This window comes from Thalassophryne amazonica, chromosome 20 (genome assembly GCF_902500255.1).
Source record: "Thalassophryne amazonica chromosome 20, fThaAma1.1, whole genome shotgun sequence".
Classification (NCBI taxonomy): Eukaryota; Metazoa; Chordata; class Actinopteri; order Batrachoidiformes; family Batrachoididae; genus Thalassophryne; species Thalassophryne amazonica.
The window spans coordinates 36,356,427-36,375,087 of NC_047122.1; the positions used below are offsets into that span (position 1 = coordinate 36,356,427).

At 39.7% G+C, this 18,661-nt stretch overlaps 1 protein-coding gene across 4 annotated transcripts in view; it reads right to left on the minus strand.

Moving 5' to 3' along the window:
* LOC117501857 (histone-lysine N-methyltransferase SETDB1-B-like) overlaps positions 1-17,728 on the minus strand; it is a 38,191-nt gene extending 20,463 nt beyond the window's left edge. For 3 of the 4 annotated variants that reach the window (XM_034160820.1, XM_034160819.1, XM_034160817.1), the window contains exons 1-2: positions 17,375-17,728; positions 5,439-5,600 (exon numbers count right to left, since the gene is read on the minus strand). The gene's annotated coding sequence lies outside the window, so the exon portion shown is untranslated. The remainder of the gene's footprint in view (positions 1-5,438; positions 5,601-17,374) is intronic. The other variant, XM_034160818.1, reaches the window with a different exon arrangement.
* Between the last annotated feature and the right edge of the window lie 933 nt (positions 17,729-18,661).

The following is an 18,661-nucleotide window of genomic DNA, read 5'->3' on the forward strand; positions in this document are numbered from 1 at the left end:
CAAAGCGTCAAGACAGAAAACTTAAAGCAATATGTCTCAAAAATCGAAAAATGTACAACAAAACAAATGAGGAACGAATGGGAGGAAACTGGAGTCAACGTCTGTGACCGAACTGTAAGAAACCGCCTAAAGGAAATGGGATTTACATACAGAAAAGCTAAACGAAAGGCATCATTAACACCTAAACAGAAAAAAACAAGGTTACAATGGGCTAAGGAAAAGCAATTGTGGACTGTGGATGACTGGATGAAAGTCATATTCAGTGATGAATCTCGAATCTGCATTGGGCAAGGTGATGATACTGGAACTTTTGTTTGGTGCCTTTCCAATGAGATTTATAAAGATGACTGCCTGAAGAGAACATGTAAATTTCCACAGTCACTGATGATATGGGGCTGCATGTCAGGTAAAGGCACTGGGGAGATGGCTGTTATTACATCAACAATAAATGCACAAGTTTATGTTGATATTTTGGACAATTGAAAGGATGTTTGGGGATGATGAAATCATTTTTCAAGATGATAATGCATCTTGCCATAGAGCAAAAACTGCAAAAACATTCCTTGCAAAAACACACATAGGGTCAATGTCATGGCATAGGGTCAATGTCAATGAGCAGATCTGATTTGATGCAGGTGTTAATTTGGGGGGATGAAAATTTACAGGGTGATTCCATAATTTTTTCCTCAGAATTGAGTGATTCCATATTTTTTTCCTCTGCTTGGTTTAAAAAAGTAACCGTTACCTCTAATTTCCTGCTTTTAAACCCAGATAAAACTGAAGTTATTGTACTTGGCCCCACAAATCTTAGAAACATGGTGTCTAACCAGATCCTTACTCTGGATGGCATTACCCTGACCTCTAGTAATACTGTGAGAAATCTTGGAGTCATTTTTGATCAGGATATGTCATTCAAAGCGCATATTAAACAAATATGTAGGACTGCTTTTTTGCATTTACGCAATATCTCTAAAATCAGAAAGGTCTTGTCTCAGAGTGATGCTGAAAAACTAATTCATGCATTTATTTCCTCTAGGCTGGACTATTGTAATTCATTATTATCAGGTTGTCCTAAAAGTTCCCTAAAAAGCCTTCAGTTAATTCAAAATGCTGCAGCTAGAGTACTGACGGGGACTAGAAGGAGAGAGCATATCTCACCCATATTGGCCTCTCTTCATTGGCTTCCTGTTAATTCTAGAATAGAATTTACTTATAAGGTTTTGAATAATCAGGTCCCATCTTATCTTAGGGACCTCGTAGTACCATATCACCCCAATAGAGCGCTTCGCTCTCAGACTACAGGCTTACTTGTAGTTCCTAGGGTTTGTAAGAGTAGAATGGGAGGCAGAGCCTTCAGCTTTCAGGCTCCTCTCCTGTGGAACCAGCTCCCAATTCAGATCAGGGAGACAGACACCCTCTCTACTTTTAAGATTAGGCTTAAAACTTTCCTTTTTGCTAAAGCTTATAGTTAGGGCTGGATCAGGTGACCCTGAACCATCCCTTAGTTATGCTGCTATAGACGTAGACTGCTGGGGGGTTCCCATGATGCACTGTTTCTTTCTCTTTTTGCTCTGTATGCACCACTCTGCATTTAATCATTAGTGATCGATCTCTGCTCCCCTCCACAGCATGTCTTTTTCCTGGTTCTCTCCCTCAGCCCCAACCAGTCCCAGCAGAAGACTGCCCCTCCCTGAGCCTGGTTCTGCTGGAGGTTTCTTCCTGTTAAAAGGGAGTTTTTCCTTCCCACTTAGCCAAGTGCTTGCTCACAGGGGGTCGTTTTGACCGTTGGGGTTTTACATAATTATTGTATGGCCTTGCCTTACAATATAAAGCGCCTTGGGGCAACTGTTTGTTGTGATTTGGCGCTATATAAAAAAATTGATTGAATTGATTGATTGATTGACAGCCACAATCTTTTTTTCTTGATTTCTTATAGTGTTTCTTAAAGCCAGAAAGTTGCCATTTGAAATGACTTTAGTTTTGTGTCATGTCTGTGATCTGCTTTTTTTTCTACAAAATTAAACAACTGAATGAACATCCTCTGAGGCCAATGATTCCATAATTTTTGCCAGGGGTTGTATATATATATATAAAAAAAATCAGTGGTGGCGCAGTTCCGCTAATTAACAAAGCTAATGTTTCCATGATCAGATTAGCTTTGCAGATAACTTTGAAAGCCATCATTGGACAAATTATCTTCCGATAAATTTTGGTCCGATCATTTTTAGATCACCAACATGTTTTTGCAGGTGAAGTAAATAAATCTTTAACAGTTAAAAGTCTTTGTTAAGTCTGTTATCAAATATTTCAGTGCTTAACTGTTAATTTTTTTTGTAGCAGATAAGCAGCTCTGTTCTCTGTAAACAGAGGAGAGCTGGTTTCAGGAGAAACCGCTCTATCCTCTGCAGTCAGAAGAGCTGTTCACTAGATAATTACTTTTGACACCATACTGACTCACCGGCAATATCAGTTTTATTGTTTTAACTTATGGTTAAAATTTTAGCCAAACTAATTTCAGACATGTTATTTAAATTAACGTCACTTCTGAAGTTTTATAAAGTGAAAATATCAGCTGTATGTTTTCGTTTTAAAGAATTACACTAATTTTGAAGGTTTCAATGTGGACATGCTGTGTCCAGGTGCATTATGGGTAATCTCAGTACAGTCATGACAGGAGAAATGCATTTGAGACGCTCTGATCAGGCTCCACACGGACAACAGCATTAAACTCTTTGTATACTGTGCCTAAAACTCTCATGAATATATTCTCTGGGTTTATAGATGTTATTGTGTTTGTTTTATGTAAAAATGGCAGAAGAAGCTCAGGTTGATTCTCCATTATTTTCAATTGGAATCACTGTGAGTTGCATCACTTTCTGTTTGCTCTACGGTCTCTGCCATCTACTGGCCAGTAGTGTTCATGGCAGTATTCAGCCTAAGTATTGAGATATCCCATAATCCTAATCTTCATTTACAATTGTTGTTGTGGATTCTGTTGTTTAAACCGCAGCAACTCTCTGGCGCATGAAAAACAAAATAAAAAAAAACTGGTACGCAAAGGATTATGGGTTAGGATCTGAGCATCTGAGTGCCAGTAGATGGCAGGGTTCTATGCATTTTGACCCCGGTTATATCAGATGGTTGTGTAATAAGTTTTCTTTTGGCTTTTGCAAATGCCTTTTTTTTAACATATGAATAAAATGGCATATTTTACAAAAGCACATTTATATGTAAATACCAATACGTCACATTAACGTGTTGGTTTTTTACATAGAATGAATGAGTCAACCAATCAGTGTTAGTGGAAGCTCATTTACCCATAATCCCTTTGGCATCTATCTGTGTTTGTTACAAAACTTCAGAATTAGTGCATTATTTAAAAGATATTTATTGACATTAATGGAGTTATTCTATCCAGATTAATTTGATGATTTTAAATCAAAACTGCTTTATTTTCCAAAACCTCTGCCTCACTGCGGCACTGCTGTATTCTGTTAAGGAATAATAACTTACTTTTTTGTGTGTAGAGTTGAGCTTAGCTCCGCTCAGCTGCTTCACTGCTGTAAAATATGTAGTAAACAGGAGCTTCCAGCAGTGGGCAGGACGCACAAAGACAGAAGTGCTGACTCATTGTTTGTGTCTGTGGTCACCTTTGCTGCTACCAGAAGCGATTATGGTGTTACAACTCAAAATCAGCATGTTAGTAGTTTACTGAAAGTTAACGGTTATCTGTAGCTTCCAATAAATTTTTGCGTGGTTTATCAGTTTAGCTTGATAAAAGATAACTTTTCAGCTAGTTGATTATCTGTTATCGAAGCTAACTTTTTGGTTAGCTGTGCCCACCACTGATTATACACACACACACACACACACACATACACATATATACACACACATACATATATATATATATATATACACACACATACATATATATATATATATATATATATATATATATATATACACACACATACATATATATATATATATATATATATATATATACACACACATATATATATATATATATATATATACATACATATACACATACATATACACATACACACATACATACAGTGAGGCAAATAAGTATTTGATCCATTGTCGATTTTGCTAGTTTCCCCCCCTACAAAGAATGGAGAGGTCTAGTTTTTAAATCGTTAAATCGTAGGTACACTTCAACTCAGAGACAGAATAAAAATAAATAAATAAATAGAAATCAGAAAATCATGGTATGATTTATAAATAACTAATTTGCATTTTATCAACATCTGGACAAATGACAACAAATGTCCAATTATTTCGCCTTAGGGTGGTATCTCACTGCTACAAGTTGGAACAGCATTCATGAAAGAGTTTCCGAAAATTCACAAAATGTTCATGTGGGATTTACAATCTCCTCGCAAGTCACATGGCACTGCTCTCGTGTCGGTTCACATGCTTCTGGAAGCGGTGCGCTCATGGCCGTTTGAGTCCATCAGCCCCCAGCCAAGCTGCTCTGCTGCCAGCCCGGCTACAACCTCGTGTGCAGGCAGAGGCAACAGGCTGGACGAGTGCTGCGCACAGGAGAATGAGGAGGTGCGGGATCTGCTGTTCTGACGGTTTCTTCATAAAAGCTTCCCTGTTTACTGTCCCAGTGGCCACAGCATTGTTGTTAACCTCCAATCTGGCCAATCGCACGGCAGACAATGTCGATCGAGTTGGTTGTGTCTCCGTGACTCTCAGTGTGGGCGTACCCCCTACCCGGGCGGACCATCGATCACAATGCCCTGCACGCTGGGACTTCTTTCTTGCTGTTCTTCCTCAGCTACACTAGCTAAGTAAACAAAAAAATGCAGCGTTCATCCTCTGATCGGGCTTTATGTAATGCTTGCATTCTGTGGTATGTGTCATCTGGATGTAAAGAGGATAAAATAAAGTGCTGAAGTTGTTTATGTGAAATTTGCCTACAAAAATGGGTTTGCGGTTGGTCAGATTTCCACCACGTCTCACGCTAAAACATCATGAGATGATACCACTCAGTATATCGGCGCCTGTGGTTTAATATGACAGGAATAAACTGAACATGGAAACAAATTCTGACGGAAATCCGTCCAGACGGAGGTTTTGCAGCCATGGCGATACCACCCCTAATGATGTTGGATGAGAATTATTTTCCTTCATGCGCATTTTCATATGGTGTGCTGCCATTGTGTGAAGTTTCAATGGAACATCTTGAGAGGAGCTGCACTTGCAATATTCACAGACAGACGAAGATGAATCCTATTTCGCCACTCCTCCCTCACAACCGCACAGTTTAGCTACATCACAGGCGAAAACTAACATCCCAGAATTAAAGTGTTTTTTCCACCTACAGGTCCAACACATTCTCAGAATCAGAAGTAATTAACAGATGTAGGAGTTGGAAACATCAGAAATATGACATTATCTACCTTTTAAGCCCAGTATACACTGTGCGATTTTCTGCTGTCCCAGATGAAAGATTAGTTTCGTGATGTGTATCTTTGATCGCTGCTCTGAAATGGTGGTCTCACATTGCACTGTGTGAAAGGTTCAAGGAAGCCCACTGTCACACTGTTGCAACCAAAGATAGCCTGGGAAAAATATCAGACAATGTTTGAAATTCCACAACCTAAGTCCAGAAATGATACATGAAATTATGTATTACAGCCTGCGTCCATAGTTTTTGAGGTTTGTTTGTTTTTCCTGGCAGAAAAGCCCAGGCAAGGTGCTGAGCAGAAGAACTTCATCCCAGTCTTTCCTTAAAAAAGGATGTACGAAACTTCTCAACAACAATAAACCGCTAATAAATGCAGTGTGACATATCAGCAAATAAAAGCTGGTTCTTCCACCGTCTTGGTTGTCAGGCCGACGTGACGACATTTTTTTTTCAGAGTTTCCCATAACTGTGCTATATCGTACAGTATGCATATATCAAATTTGGAATTTTACCTAAATTACATAAATCCATGACACATTGTGGCCTACAGTGAACTTATAAGATTGCTGAAATCTCACAGTGTATACCGAGCTTTAGAGAGCACACTATCATCATGACCTAAATGATGGCATGTTATTTCATCACCTTTCAATGTCATTCCTGTGACACTTTCTCATCCATCAAGCTAATGTCCTAAATATTACAATGGTCGATACACTGTTCTTGTTTTATTCTTATCATAGCAAACTATAACTTATTATTTACAGCTATTATTCACATTAGCTCAGCCACAAGTGTGTTTGTGCTGTGTGGTTTATATTTATTACAAACAGTATGGGTGGTGGAGTAGTGGTTAGTGTGCTGTTTCAGTGCAAAAGCTTCCCAGTTCAAACCCCACCCCTGCCACTTTCTCCATGTAATGTGGAATTACGTCAGGAAGGGCATCCAGCATAAAACCTGTGCCAAATCAACGTGCAGATCTACTTTGGATGTGCTGTGGCGTCCCAAGTGAAAAAACAAGGGAGCAGCCAAAGGGACTTACTCAAACAGTATTACAATTCTTTGGTATAATTCTGGAGTATTATACTTACAGCAGGTCTCTAAACCTGTAAGTTAGAAGTTGCTGGTTCCGAATCCCCAGCTTCCAAATTAAAGCAGATATCTTATTTAAAGGTGCACAAATGCGGAGCTGAGATACAGAGAGTCCTGTGAAGGAGAAGCTCTTCTACACTGAGGCTCTCAAGAAAGCTGGTTCAAAAAGGGACACTGCATCATCACCAAGAATGCTTGAACAAAGTCAGGACCAGATTTCTCAGAAATCAATAAGAGGCAGTGGAGGCCTACATAAGACAAGGATTTCAGAGATGCTGATTAGACAGCATGATTACTGCACAGGTATGCCTTAGGCTGGCCACAATAAAAGGCCACTCTGAAACATGCAACTTTGCTTTATTGTGGGGGTCGAGATGGTGGTCAGAAAACCAGTCAGTATCTGGTGTGACCACCATTTGCTTCACATACGAGGTCTGTCAATAAAGTATAGGTCCTTTTAATTTTTTTCAAAAACTATATGGATTTCATTCATATGTTTTTACATCAGACATGCTTCGTGCGCATGCGTGAGTTTTTCCACGCCTGTCGGTGACGTCATTCGCCTGTGAGCACTCCTTGTGGGAGGAGTCGTCCAGCCCCTCGTCGGAATTCCTTTGTCTGAGAAGTTGCTGAGAGACTGGCGCTTTGTTTGATCAAAATTTTTTCTAAACCTGTGAGACACATCCGCCACAGGAAAAACACCTCCGTTGGAAGCCTTAAGGACAATTTGGAACATGTCCAGCTGTTAAACAATTTCTCATATACTCACTCCACTGAAAGCCATCAAAAGCCGCCTGGATTTTACAAATGGTTATCAACACGGAGGTGTTTTTCCTGTGCCGCCGCACCGCGTCGGCTGCGTCCCGACGCGCGGACCCGTCCGCAAGTCTTTCATTAAAAAATCTCCTTTAACAGTGGAATATCCAGATAAAATGCTGAAACCGACTTCTTCTGAAACTTCTCTGTTCTCTCACAACATCCTGGATCAATAGAGCCTGAAATGTGGAGGTTTTCAGCTTGAAACAGGCTGACGACGGCGCCTGAGAGTGCCGCGCGACGTCTCGCACCGTGGGAAGTCCTTAAAGCGACAGTATCACCTCAAAATCTCTCATCAGCCGTTAAAATTTTCACCGAAAACCAGCTTAACTTTTCGAACCGTGTCCACTTTGATGTGTCTCACAGGTTTAGAAAAAATTTTGATCAAACGAAGCGCCAGTCTCTCAGCAACTTCTCAAACAAAGGAATTCCGACGAGGGGCTGGACGACTCCTCTCACACGGAGTGCTCACAGGCGAATGACGTCACCGACAGGCGTGGAAAAACTCACGCATGTGCACAAGGGTTCAAGCATGTCTGACGTAAAAACATATGAATGAAATCCATATAGTTTTTGAAAAAAATAAAAAGGACCTATACTTTATTGACAGACCTCGTAGTGCAACACATCTCCTTTGTATAGAGTTGATCAGGTTGTTAATTGTGGCCTGTGGAATGTTGGACCACTCCTCTTCAATGGCTGTGCAAAGTTGCTGGATATTGGCAGGAACTGGAACACACTGTTGTATATGCCGATCCAGAGCATCCCAAACATGCTCAATGGGTGACATGTCCGGTGAGTATGTCGGCCATGCAAGAAATGGGATGTTTTCAGCTTCCAGGAATTGTGTACAGATCCTTGCAACATGGGGCTGTGCATTACCATTTTGCAACATAAGGTGATGATTGTGGATGAATGGCACAACAATGGCACAATGTTAACATCAGCAAATAGCATACCCATGCGACTCCACACATGCTGTCTACCATCTGCTCTGAACAGCGAAAAACTGGGATTCATGCGTGAAGAAAACATCTCTCCAACTTGCCAGATGCCATCAAATGTGAGCATTTGCCCACTCAACTCGGTTACGATGATGAACTGCAGTCAGGTCAAGGCCCCGATGAGGATGACGAGCATGCAGATGAGCTTCCCTGAGATGGTTTCTGACAGTCTGTGCAGAGGTTTTTTTTTTTTGGTTCTGCAAACCAATTGTTGCAGCACCTATCCAGGTAGCTGTTCCCACACGATCTTGGAGGTGAACATGCTGGATGTGGAGGTCATGGGATGGTGTGTTTACACGTGCTCTGCTGTTAGATGGACTGCCAGATTCTCTGAAACATCTTTGGAAACGGCTTATGGTAGAGAAATGAACATTCAATTCACAAGCAACAGCACTGCTGGACATTCCTGCAGTCAGTATGCCAACTGCACGCTCCCTCAAAAGGTGCGACATCTGTGGCATTGTACTGTGTGATAAAACTGCACATTTTAGAGTGGCCTTTCATTGTGTGTGCAATCATGCTGTCTGATCAGCATCTTGATATACCACAATTGTGAGGTGGGATGGATTATCTTGGAAAAGGAGAAGTGCTCAGTAACACAGATTTGACAGATTACGCAATATCTCTAAAATTAGAAAGGTCTTGTCTCAGAGTGATGCTGAAAAACTAATTCATGCATTTATTTCCTCTAGGCTGGACTATTGTAATTCATTATTATCAGGTTGTCCTAAAAGTTCCCTAAAAAGCCTTCAGTTAATTCAAAATGCTGCAGCTAGAGTACTAACGGGGACTAGAAGGAGAGAGCATATCTCACCCATATTGGCCTCTCTTCACTGGCTTCCTGTTAATTCTAGAATAGAATTTAAAATTCTTCTTCTTACTTATAAGGTTTTGAATAATCAGGTCCCATCTTATCTTAGGGACCTCGTAGTACCATATCACCCCAATAGAGCGCTTCGCTCTCAGACTGCAGGCTTACTTGTAGTTCCTAGGGTTTGTAAGAGTAGAATGGGAGGCAGAGCCTTCAGCTTTCAGGCTCCTCTCCTGTGGAACCAGTTCCCAATTCAGATCAGGGAGACAGACACCCTCTCTACTTTTAAGATTAGGCTTAAAACTTTCCTTTTTGCTAAAGCTTATAGTTAGGGCTGGATCAGGTGACCCTGAACCATCCCTTAGTTATGCTGCTATAGACGTAGACTGCTGGGGGGTTCCCATGATGCACTGTTTCTTTCTCTTTTTGCTCTGTATGCACCACTCTGCATTTAATCATTAGTGATCGATCTCTGCTCCCCTCCACAGCATGTCTTTTTCCTGGTTCTCTCCCTCAGCCCCAACCAGTCCCAGCAGAAGACTGCCCCTCCCTGAGCCTGGTTCTGATGGAGGTTTCTTCCTGTTAAAAGGGAGTTTTTCCTTCCCAATGTAGCCAAGTGCTTGCTCACAGGGGGTCGTTTTGACTGTTGGGGTTTTACATAATTATTGTATGGCCTTGCCTTACAATATAAGACGCCTTGGGGCAACTGTTTGTTGTGATTTGGCGCTATATAAAAAAAAAAATTGAATTGAATTGATTGAGATTTGTGAACAATATTTTGGAGAAATGTCTTTTTTGTATACGGGTCATTCCTTGTCAATTCAACGAGGGCCTCACGTGCTTTGTCTCAGATTTAATTCAAATTTTAATCAAATATTCCCAGACTATTCAGAACAACAAATCTGAAGTTTGAGGCCTGTAGGCCAAGTAGTTTGAGATATGGCCAATTTAATGTGCATGGGGTCTGCCGTTTTTTTTTTAGGCAAAAATTATGGCCGTCATTTCTGGAACCATGTTCAAGGTAGAATATCTCAGCAAATAATGGACTTAAGAGGCCTGAAATTTTCTGTGGCAGTTGTCATGGACACCCAGACTTGGACTATAGTCTAACAACAGACATTGATACTAAACTGTGAAGTTTATGTATGCTCAAACTATGGAAAATATTACATTGACTATTGCAAGCATCCATGTTTGAGACACTGAAGCATACCATTATACTCGAAGAAGCCTTTCCATTTCTTGGCTCCTTAATGCCAGCTATACTGGCTATGAAATATGTAAATTTGGCATATCTGTGGTAAACAGTTATTGTGGGAGAAACCCCTGAAATCTGAAAAAACATTTTGTGGTCGAATTTTATTAGAAGAAAAGCTCATGTGGGCAGTAAATAAGAAGAAGATTAATGTCTGAATGATGGAAGGGAACTAGGCTAGACGTGTCTAGAAGGTTAGAATCATGTATCGACTTTACTTTGGTCTCTGCAGACCTAGGAGAGATATCATTCAGGATACTACTACAGGTAGCGATCATTACCCAATTGTCTGTGAAAAAAAAGGACTGAGTACAGTCCAGCCTGAGGATGAAAGCTTTCCCAGGTGGAAATTAAGAAACAAAAATTGGGCTGCATACAATATGATTTGTAGTGTGAGTTTGGAGCATTTAAGCCAGTGGTGTCCAAAGTATTCCAGAAAGGGCCGAGAAGGTGTACGTTTTCTTAGCAGCCTCTGACATAAGCAGGTGATTTCACTGATTAACATCACTTTGAGCAGGTGGGATGAGTTCATCAATGAAATCACCTGCTGGAGTCAGTGGCTGCAAAGAAATCCTGCACCCTCTCGATCCTTTCTGGAATACTTTAATAGTGTAGATGATTTTAATAGTAAAATTACAGAAATAATGCATTCTACTACAGTATAAATAACTGGTAAAGGAAAAGGTGCTAGACAATTATTCCCTGGTGGTCAGATGAGTATATATATATATATATATATATATATATATATATATATATATATATATATATATATATATATATATATATATATATATATATATATATATATATATATATCTATCTATCTATCTATCTATCTATCTATCTATCTATCTATCTATCTATCTATCTATCTATCTATCTATCTATCTATCTATCTATCTATCTATCTATCTATCTATCTATCTATCTATCTATCTATCTATCTATCTATCTATCTATCTATCTATCTATCTATCTATCTATCTATCTATCTATCTATCTATCTATCTATCTAATCTATCTATCTATCTATCTATCTATCTATCTATCTATCTATCTATCTATCTATCTATCTATCTATCTATCTATCTATCTATCTATCTATCTATCTATCTATCTATCTATCTATCTATCTATCTATCTATCTATCTATCTATCTATCTATCTATCTATCTATCTATCTATCTATCTATCTATCTATCTATCTATCTATCTATCTATCTATCTATCTATCTATCTATCTATCTATCTATCTATCTATCTATCTATCTATCTATCTATCTATCTATCTATCTATCTATCTATCTATCTATCTATCTATCTATCTATCTATCTATCTATCTATCTATCTATCTATCTATCTATCTATCTATCTATCTATCTATCTATCTATCTATCTATCTATCTATCTATCTATCTATCTATCTATCTATCTATCTATCTATCTATCTATCTATCTATCTATCTATCTATCTATCTATCTATCTATCTATCTATCTATCTATCTATCTATCTATCTATCTATCTATCTATCTATCTATCTATCTATCTATCTATCTATCTATCTATCTATCTATCTATCTATCTATCTATCTATCTATCTATATATATATATATATATATATATATATATATATAAAGCAGTACAGTCAAGAAATGAAGTTTTTAAAAAAGTTAAAGCCTCTTTTTCTTTTACCAACCTCACAGAATATAAAAAAGCACAAGCAGTTGTAAGGAGGGTGCTAAGAAGGCCAAACAAGACCAGTGACAGTAGGTTTGCACTGGTATTGGAACAGAGACAAAGGTTAGTGTTTGTAGGGTATGAGCAGGAAGATGGCTGGTATAAGGAGGGAGTATACATTGTCAGCTACTAGATATAATAAATGAAACTATGAAAAACAATAAAAAACATGGCAGAAGCTTTGGCAAAAACATTTGTTAGAGTTCATAGTTCTGATAACAGGGGTCGAATTAGTATGTGCATGTGCTAGTTTGTGCACGTATTATTCGAGCAGTGCACGTAATTTTATACTGCACTAGCACTGGTGCAAGTAACTTTATCCAAGTTTTATCAACTATAAGCACCAGTAGAATGAACCAATAAAGGAATAAATAAGGAAAAAAACAATTTCCAGTGTGTTGTCTTCGTCTTCCCTGCGCTTTTTGACTCTCACACATGGAGCGAGTTGCTGTGCTCTATTTGTTGTGGAAAGCTGACAAACGTCGCCAACGGCGCCGTCTCTGGGTTCACAACATCCTCATGAGACGTTCCCAATTCGGGGAGTTTCATTATTTGCTGCAGCTCCTGCAGCAAATAACTGGAGCTGCAGGAGCTCCAGTTTGAGGACCTCCTGTCCCGTTCGCACGCGCACATGTAAACAAAGAAAAAAAAAAGGCTACCGCTGCAGTTCCTCGCGCTCTCTCCCCTCAAACTCTGTCATCATTGTGTTATAAACCAGCCACCATTTGTTTTATTATACATCTGTGTAGTTAATAAAATTATCTTCACGGACAATTAGTTCGCCCGCACGAAAAAATAAAACTGGCTGCCGCTGCAGTTCCTTATGGAACCCGGGAGAGGTCACTTAAAATGATATTTTTTTTCTGGCCATGATAATTTGTGCACACGTTTTCCTTTAATTGAGCCCACGAATTAATAAAACGTGCCCTCAAATTAATAAAACGCGCGCATGTTTTCTTTTAATTGAGCCCTCGAATATAAAAAGTGCGCACGTTTTCCTTTTGTTCAAAATGAACTCCATAATATGAGCTAAACTGTCATACTCATGAGGGGTAGATGCACTCAGCATCCTTTTTAATGTGCTTAAACTCCAAATGATCCTATGCTGGGCAGCTGAAGTTCTCTGTATGTCTCTGTATGTACTGTGCGCCCAAACCATGATATACCCTGACCAGATCCATTTCTAATGGGGAAATGTATTACACTGTCTGCTGGTTTGTTGACTAATAGTCAACATTTACGTCAAGACAATACTGAATAACTGAGTGCACGTTTTACAAATTGTGGACACGTTTAAGTAGATCATGCCCTTGTTTGACTCAAACGATGCTTAAAACGTGCGCACATTCTCTCCATATGCAAAACATTTTGTGATGACACTTCCAGGGCTCCGCATTTCCTTGCCCTCTCTCCCCTCAAATCCTGTCATAATTGTGTTATAAACCAGTCACCATTTGTTTTATTATACATCTGTGTAGTTAATAAATAAAATAATCTTTATGGATGATTCGTTTGCGCACACACACGTGAAAAAAAAAACAAAACAAAAAAAAAACTGTCTGCCGCCGCTGCTGCTCTCCCCTCAAACTCTCCCCAGAGAGGAAGAGTCTGACACATCAGAGGAGGAGTTTTAAGGTTGATATAAGACTAACGTTTGGTTGTGTAAATAACTTTTTTTTGGTCCAAGTAATTTTTTTGTTACTAACACCAGTGCAAGTAGGTTAAAAAAAAAAGTATTTTGACCCCGGATAACCTGACTCTGGATGCACAAGCCTGTAGAGATGAAATGATGGTGCATTCCGATATATTAGAGAACAAGAATGATTTGGACGCAGCATTAAATGTCTCCTTCTCTATGTTTGAGTTGAAACAAGCTTTAGATGGAGTCAGAGCCATGTCCCCTGGTAATGAGATTTGTTGGAAAATTGATCTTTGATATTGAAAAGGTGTATGACATGTTGTGGTGGGATGATCTCCTTATCAAGCTTAAAGCCAAGGGAATAGGTGGCAGAATGTTTAACTGGATTGTAAATTTTTTTTGAAGAACAGAACCACTGAAGTAAGAGTTGGAGTAGCTCACTCTTGGATTTATCCAATCCACAACGGCATTCCACAAGAGAGTGTGTGCAGTCCCTTACTGTTCAACATCATGATTAATAATATTTTCTCAGAGATAATGCTTGTCTTAGAAGGTATTTTTATGCAGATGATGGTGCACTGTAGATTAAGGGTTGAACTGCTGCCTTAATTGGGAAAAAGCTTTAGGCGGGTGTCAGCACAGTGGAGAGGTGGGGCAATAAGTAGGGTTTCCATTTTTCTGTGGATAAAACACAGGCCATATGTTTCACCAAAAAGCGGAATAATCCACCATTTCCAATTAATCTTTATGGGCAGTCAGTTAAGGATGTTCAAACGACGCGTTTTTGGGTGTCTGGACGGATTGTAAATTGAGCTTTGGCGATCATATCCAGAGAGTTCTCACAAGATGTAAGAAGGCAGCAAATATAATGAGGCGTTTAGTGGGAAGTAGCTGGGGAGCTAGCATTAGGTCTCTAAAGCAAATCTCTATTGACATAAGATCTGCCTTCTTATCTACAAAAGCTCGATGTGATACAAGCTCAGGCCCTCTGTGTATGTTGTGGAGCTTTCGAGATGTCATCAACCCCAGATTTTCGGGTAGAAGTTGGTGAATTACATTTACCTTCGAAGCGTTTCCAGGTATCTATGGGATATTAGACAAATTTACAGGGTTACAAACAGACACATCCTACCAAATCTGTTTTAAACCCATATTGGGAGCATGGCAGAATAAATGGACTGCATTTATATAGCACTTCGCCATCTGCATCAGAAGCAGAAAGTGCTTTAAAACTATGCCTCACATTCACACAAACACACTCACACACCAATGTCAGGGTGCTGCCACACAAGGTGCTCACTACACAACAGGAGCAACCAGGGATTAAGAACCTTGCCCAAGGGTCCTTAGTGTTTTTCCGGTCTGGCTGGGTTTTGAACAGAGTAAAAAATAATAAAGTCTAATAGTTTTGGTTGGGGGCTGCACGGTGGCTTAGTAATTAGCACTGAAGCCTCACAGCGAGAAGGTCATGGGTTCAATTCCCACCTGTGGCCTTTCTGTGTGGAGTTTGCATGTTCTCCCCGTGTTTGCGTGGGTTTCCTCCAGGTGCTCCAGTTTCCTCCCACATCCAAAGACATGCGGCTTAGGTGGATTGGAATCTTTAAATTGTCCGTAGGTGTGCGTGTTTGTGGCCCTGTGACAGACTGGCGTCCTGTCCTGGGTGAACCCCGCCTCGGGCGCTATACCTGCTGGGATAGGCTCCAGCCCCTCGCAACCCTTAATTGGACTAAGCGGTTGAAGATGAGTGTGTGTGAGTTTTGGTTGGATAGAAAATAGTCATACTAAGAAATAGGCTGGTCTAAGTTAACACATAGTCGTGTAGTGCCATTGTCTATGTCAAGTAGACTTTGAGATGAAGAAACTTTCAAAGCAAAGTGATGAGTACAGTGGGATGGACAGTGTAGTTCAGTGGTACCCAAATATGAAATATACCAATATGATTCAAATATTTACAGATGGATCTAAAGATCCACTCACATGCAAGACAGGCACAGTGGTTTATATTCCCCAGTTTCACAAGTCAATCATAGAAAGACTGTCAGATCATTTAGCGGTCTTTTCTGTGGAACTGCTAGAAATTTTGCTTGCACTGCGCTGGGTAGAGGAGGTGAAGTTCAGTCACCATGTCATCTGGTCAAATTCAATGGCAGCATTAATTAGCATTTCAAATGGAAAATCTGTTTGCAGGCCAGATCTGACAAATGAGGTTCTTCAAGGCTTATTAAAACTACAACAACAGAATATTTCAGTATGTTTCATGTGGGTTCCACCTCAGTCTGAAATTGGGGGCAATGAAGCAGTAAATCAGCTGGCAAAAGCAGCTCTGAAATCAGAGATACAGATTAACGCTCCACTTAGTAAATCTGAAGTCAAAACAAGACAGAAATTAACAAATGGGACAAGGACAAGTTTTTACATAAAATTCAGGGACAGGCTGCATCAAGGAGACAGGGGAGATGGAGTCGCAGGGAAGAAGAAATCACACGTCTACGAATAGGTCACAGAGGTTTAAAAAAAAAAAAAAAAAAAAAAAATCACACTTTCAACATCATTGGAAAACATGAAACCAGTCAGTGTTTGAGATGCAGCAGAAGGGAGACTGTTGAGCATGTTTTACTGGAGTGCCAACTTGCCAAGCATATAACAGACAAAAAGAATTCTACTGGATGATGTCAGAGTGCTAGGACAGACCAGTTTAACAACCCCGCCGCCCTTATCGCAAACTGCCAATAAACTCCATAAAAGAGGGGACATCTCCAGGTTGTCTCTGGGTTTTAGGATCCACCATCATGCTCTACCATTTAGGGCAGTAGTATCCAAAGACTTTCGAGAAAGGGCCAAGAAGGTGCAGGATTTCTTTGCAGCCACTGACCTCAGGTGACTTCACTGATTAACATCACTTTGAGCAGGTGAGATGAGTTCATCAGTTAAATCACCTGCTGAAGGCAGTGGCTGCAAAGAAAAGCCAGCACCCCTTTGGCTTTTTCTGGAATGTCTTTACACACCGATTTAGGCAGTGGCTATTTGAAGGTGTATTCGTATAGTGAAATTCTATTCGTAGAGTCTCTCTCATTGGTCAATACTGGTCACGTGATCACAAGACTACGTACTTATTCCATAGAGTTCTTAAACTCTATGCTTTTTGTGCCATCCTCGGCAAGTATATGCATGTATATTGTCATTGTTATATCATATCATGTATTTTGCAAAATAAATCAATCATTCAATCAATACCTTACCACAGGCATTACGTAATTAATACCGCTAGGTATGAAAAGAATCTTGTATCGTCAACACGGCTACGCCACGTCCGTTCTTTAAAAGGATGAACCGCCAAACAGGACGTAGCTAAAGACGTTACCAAGTTTAGATTCTTTACAGGTCTTCGTGGTACGTTTTTCAGGTCTGAAAAACGCATGAAAATCTGCAAAGAATCTTTACGTAATGATCTTTTTGAATTTACAAAAGCACGTGTACTTGAACCATCAGACACAACGACGTTCAAACTAAGGCTAACGTTAGCAAAGGAAGGCAAAACCGAGGGTTTGTGACATAAATACAACTTACCGACTGTTTTCTTCACCTTCCCTTTCAGAACCAACAACAAAATAGATGATATAGTGGGTGAAAAAACAAAAAAGAAAACCAAAAAACTTTTGAACAGAACAATGCCAAATAATCTGCGTGCTGTCGAGATTAGCCTTTACGTTAGCAAGACTAGCTAATCCAACAATGACGGAGAATCAAAACACAAAAAACAAGCAACTGCAACTTTTTCGCAATTCTGTACTGAGATGCACAAAAATATCACCGACAATGTAATTTATGTGTTAAACACAGAAGAACTGTCCAAATTTCAAAGTATAGCCTCCTCCATTTCGCACTCGTCTGTTATTGCTATCGTCTTCTTCTGCAGTCTTTTTCTTCCTTGTATTTTGCGGCGGGTGGCAAACAAGGGTTTTGGTGCATTAGCGTCACCTATTGTTTCGGAGTGTTTACCAGATTTGGCCGTCATAATCAGAGAAAGCAAGCCGAATTATTCAATTTAAAGACTAAAGCTTTGCCAGATTGATAATGTCCCCGAGAAAATTATTTGTTGATATGGAGCGACCTCAAATATATGTGATTAGAGGACTGTTAGGTATGTTAGTTCTGTTCTGGAACAATTGTCATGCAACCCTGCACAAGCTGCACTGTCTGCACAAAAAATCTGCAGTGTGGTATGTGTCGTGCCCTTAAATGGAATGTCCACATCAACAATAAGAAAACAGACTGTTTCAAGGACATGATCATGTCATGAGCTAAACTATTTTTCTCAAATTTTCAGAGATAAGTTATCTTTCTCAGAGAACATCTCCAAGTATGAAAAGGAAATCTGAAAAGAGGATAGGCACTCCACCGAATCAGGAGTCTGGAATCTGGATGCAGCAGGGTGAAGAGCGCTCAATAACTCTGTATTCGGTACTTATGGTATTTTTGTCAGTATAAGTTTTAAATAAATCTTCTCAATTGATAAAGAACATGGCAGTCATCCCTGATTTACGAACGTGACACTTGAGCAGGTATAATGGAATGATGATTCAAACATTAGGCTCAGTCAGTTGTCTCTTCTGTTACCTCTGTCCCTCTCAGGACATTTTGATAGTGGTGTAGATGTGTTGATCTTGGGGTGTCTCTGGTAGCAGGTGTATCTTTGTGGTCAACAGTTATTAATGTTGTTAATACTAGGTGCTGATATAATGACATCGCCCATGTTGCTACCTGTTGGCGGTTCTAACTGAAAAAGTGTGTTTGCGCAGATCCTTGGTCTGCCTTTCTTGACTTTCAAATGATGTTTGGTCCATGTATTTGATG